This window comes from Triticum dicoccoides, chromosome 5A (genome assembly GCF_002162155.2).
Source record: "Triticum dicoccoides isolate Atlit2015 ecotype Zavitan chromosome 5A, WEW_v2.0, whole genome shotgun sequence".
Taxonomy (NCBI): Eukaryota; Viridiplantae; Streptophyta; class Magnoliopsida; order Poales; family Poaceae; genus Triticum; species Triticum dicoccoides.
In genome coordinates, this window is record NC_041388.1 from 42,812,982 (window position 1) to 42,817,133 (window position 4,152).

At 50.9% G+C, this 4,152-nt stretch overlaps 1 pseudogene; it reads right to left on the minus strand.

Moving 5' to 3' along the window:
- Positions 1–386: 386 nt before the first annotated feature.
- On the minus strand, positions 387–4,114 carry LOC119298991 (annotated as a pseudogene).
- Between the last annotated feature and the right edge of the window lie 38 nt (positions 4,115–4,152).

The window sequence follows — 4,152 nt, forward strand, 5'->3', positions numbered from 1 at the left end:
AAGAAGAAATATGGCCATGGGAAAGGATGTGTCTGGAGGTAGGGGATGAAGGCAGCAGTTAGGAGAAAGATAAGGGAGGAGGAGTGGTCCACATGGGGCCCAACAATAAACAGGAGTCTCACGTGGGGCGCGTCTTGGGCGGGCACGGGGTGCCAGCGTGGCTCGCAACCGGCCGAACCCCGGCCTGAAACGTTTCCCTAATCTATAATTCGTTTGAGGCTTGGGTTCTTTTTCTTTCTGGTATTCCCTGCGCTGCCACATATGTTGTCGCAATTTCTTTTGTAATTGTACTAGTAGTGTAGCTTAGCCCTAGAGTTTCTTCTATGTAACTGTACAAGCTAGAACAGAACTTATAAATGTAGACAGTCGGAAGGAACCCCTACCGTTAGTAAAAATGGCACGGGCTATAAATACAGGTTTCAGCAGTAGAGCTAGAAGCGACCTTGCTCCGAAGGATCGAAACAAGAACATCGACGCGTTCCAAAAGCGTTGCTGTTAACTGATGTTCTAGCTTAGCTTCTTCCTACAGCCTTGACATGTCAAGTGTCCAGGGATAACTGAAGAAGATAGCACCACTACCACTAAACTACAGTTAACTAATCTAGGGAAATTACTTAGTTGATGCTTTTCTTTCCCACCCTTTCACTGCGAACAGTACAGCTCATATATATAGCCTATATAGACAGTTGCATCACCAAGTTGTAAATATGTTATAAGAATAACCAAGTTGCATTGGCAAGATAATGACTGAATTTAGGCTCCTCCCATGGATAACTGAATGCGCGTCTCAGTGTTGCCTCTTCTTCCTGTCTTCAGCTCCTGGCTTAGCAAAAAAAGTAGGTACCTACATAAGTATCAGCAAGAAGATATCATCAGTGACAAACTTTAATCCTCAGTCATTCAGTGAGAACACACAGAATCAATCAAGAGATGTTTATGTAAAGCTAGCGGTGAATCGATCAATTGCCCGAGCAATATGTACACCGCAAATGGATCTCTTGGAACAAATGGCTTAAAAACACCAGCTGCAGGCCCAAGAAATGGAAAATGCCTTTTCTTTTATACTTCTAATGGATGTACTAGAACAATGTAAAGCTATTGTACTTGAGTCGTGTGTTTGCATCTTCTCATGTATTCTTTGTCCTCTCTATATTGCACTATTGCTCCTTTGGGGACTAACAGAAGTACCACGGGAACCATGAACGTGATGAGCCAAGGATAAGTAGGCTAAGAATTGTAGTTCAAGTGTTTCAGATGCAAATAAATCGGCACCGTCTTCCAGAGGTATGGCACCTATGCAAAGGGCGTCGCTCGGCGCTCCCTTCCTCTACTGTACTGCAAAATACGCGGTTTACGGGTGGGGGCGGGGCAGGACCATCATCATGGTAATGCCATTTAGTGGCGTAGCCCATATAAGGTCTAGTCACTTTTGACTACACGCCTGCCGTTCAACCCGAGACCGAGGTTTTCCTAGCACTCTTCTGCACTACCAACACCAAAGAGTAAATATTCATTGGTAATAGGATTATTGTTTTCATTTTAGCATGCTCTTGAAGACTATGATATTTTTCAAACAGAAAAGCTACATCATGATATAGTAAAACAGGAAAAAAACTACATCAAAATCTACTCTGACAAGATATACCTTGAGTACTTTCTCAGAAGAATTCTAGCTAAAATGGCGTTGATGATGGCCCAGTGACCATTTTGAAGTCATGGAGAGGGTTCCTACAATGGGAGAAAACATCAGCCTAAGTTTAACTTGCAACTCTGCATTCGGTTTGGGCAATCAGAAACAATACCGGTAGCATATGTCCAGACCATGCACCATACTGGTACTGCAACACAAAATTGCTAACACTATCATAACATTAACATGATTTGCGACTTTTGTCAAAGTGGGATTAATTGTTTTACTTCAGATGCCCTTCCTTACTAAAGAAAAAATCCAATCAGAAAAACATCACAGCTCCATGGTTTACGTACAGTGTGAATTGCTGATAACAATTGTGACAGGGAAGGGAACAGAACTGAAACATACTACAACAGAACATGAAGAGTTCATCACAGATAGCACATAGCCTGTGACCCGCCAGGGGATTAAATTTATTCAGAGGACAAAACTTGGGTGGTCAGTTAACTAAATAATTGCACAGGAGTGCTTATATATGTAAAAACAACAACCTTTCAGGTACCTTCCTGAACAAGATTATTGAGAGATGGATTCATGAATATATAATGTAGTTGTAGAACACTGTACATTTTGAAATACATGATTGAAATAACATGCATAGCTATGTCGTTCTATGAATGAACATAGTTCATGGGCGCATATACATTATTTAACTGTTTATCAATTTCAGGCAATGAAATTGGGAGCTTTGAGCTCCTTCAGTAAAAAAAAAAACATACATTATTTAACCCTAAAAGAAGAGAATGTGCCATTGTGATAATCTAGAATCGAAAACGATCTGCGAAAATAAGAAGAGGAGCAAGCACAAATGACAGAAAGAAAGATGATGTGCACTTGCTTGAGTGAACGCCACTACCAAACAGAGAACTGCCAATCTACAGTAAGACGGTGTAAGCAGATCAACAGCACCAATCCTACCAACAAATCAGCACTCGCATACAAATTTTGTACTGTATCTGAAATGCACAAGCCTCAATCGATCAGAACAAGGAAGTGATGGATTACCTGCCGTAGGTAGGGATCCGGCTTGATCCAAGCGCGGGTGGAAGCACACATGGTACAAGCGAACGGTATCCGTGTTGAAGCGGAGAGCTCGCGATCACCTTGCCTTGGTAAATGTCCACGGCGACGATGTGCTTCTGCTCGCCGACGGTGATGTAGATGGTATCGGCGTTGAGCGGGTTGATGACGGCGATCTGCGGCGGCCTCTTCCCCTCTTCGCACGGGTGGCCGCCATCCTCCAACACCCGCCCGAGCTCCACCTGGCGCTCCAGCGTCCAGCTCCTGCCCCGTCGTCAAGCACGAAGGAGCTGAGCAGGAACGGGGTGTGAAGAGAAGCCTCGATGTAGCGCAGCCTCCCGTCGCTGACGCCGATGCGCCGGTACTTGCCCATCTCCCTCATGAAGAAGGTCGCGGTGGGGGCTTGTCTGAAGTCGGCGAGGCTGCTGCCCTCCGGCAGCTCGACGAAGCGGAACTCCGGGCGGTGGCTGAAGGGGTCGACGGAGATGGCGCCGCGGGTGAGGTCGACCTACCAGAGGCGGTCGCGGAAGGCCACCGTCTCCTGGTTCATCTCCATCTCCCACTTGAGCGGCGGGTGGCACGGCAGGCCGAGCACCAGCTCCCACCTGCCAGTCTCCGGGAGGAACCGGTCGATGACGACGCGGTCACGCTGGTGCACGATTTCGGCGACGGCGAACCGGTGAGGCGCGTCCCCGTCGCCGGCTTTGGTGAGGAGGCCCATGTGGCGGTACTCCGGCCTCTTCCTGGACCCGTCGAGGTACGGGAGGCGGAGCAGCTGGCCGGTGACGGGGTTGCAGATGCAGCGTTCGGCCTCCATGTCGGCGGTCAGGTTCCAGGAGTCGCGGGCACCCTCGGGCCCGAGGGTGTTGTAGTGGGTGAGGAGGAGGTGGCCGTCGGCGCTGGCGGCGTCAACGCGGCCGCCGAGGACTTGGACGACGTTGCTGCCGGCGGCGGGGCGCTCCCTGGCGTTGATGAGGTGCGCCGGGACGGAGATGCTGGAGACGCGCGGAGGGTCGACGGGGCGGAGACGCGCGCCCGGCGCCGACGACGATTCGTCGACGGGCGACGTGCTGTCGATGATGACCCACGGCGGGAGCGTGGAGGCGGCGGTGGAGAGGGTGCGGCGCCGCGGCGGGTTCGAGGAGGCGGCGTCGGTGGAGAGGGCGGGGCACGGTGGGTCCGAGGAGGCGGCGGTCGAGAGGGTGCGGTGGCACGGTGGGTGCGAGGAGGCGACGGTGGAGAGGGGGCGGCGGAGGCGGCCGGAGAGGCCTAGGAGGCGCCGGAGGGGCATGGCGGCGGCGGCGGCCTCGAGCTTGGTGCGGTCCGTTGGAGCGTAGCCTGTACGCTGCAGCCTGCAGGGGTGTAGAGGTTGCGTGCTCATTGACTCTGGAGACTGTAGACCTGTCTGCGACTTTGCGTGCCCGCTCATTGGTCTTTTC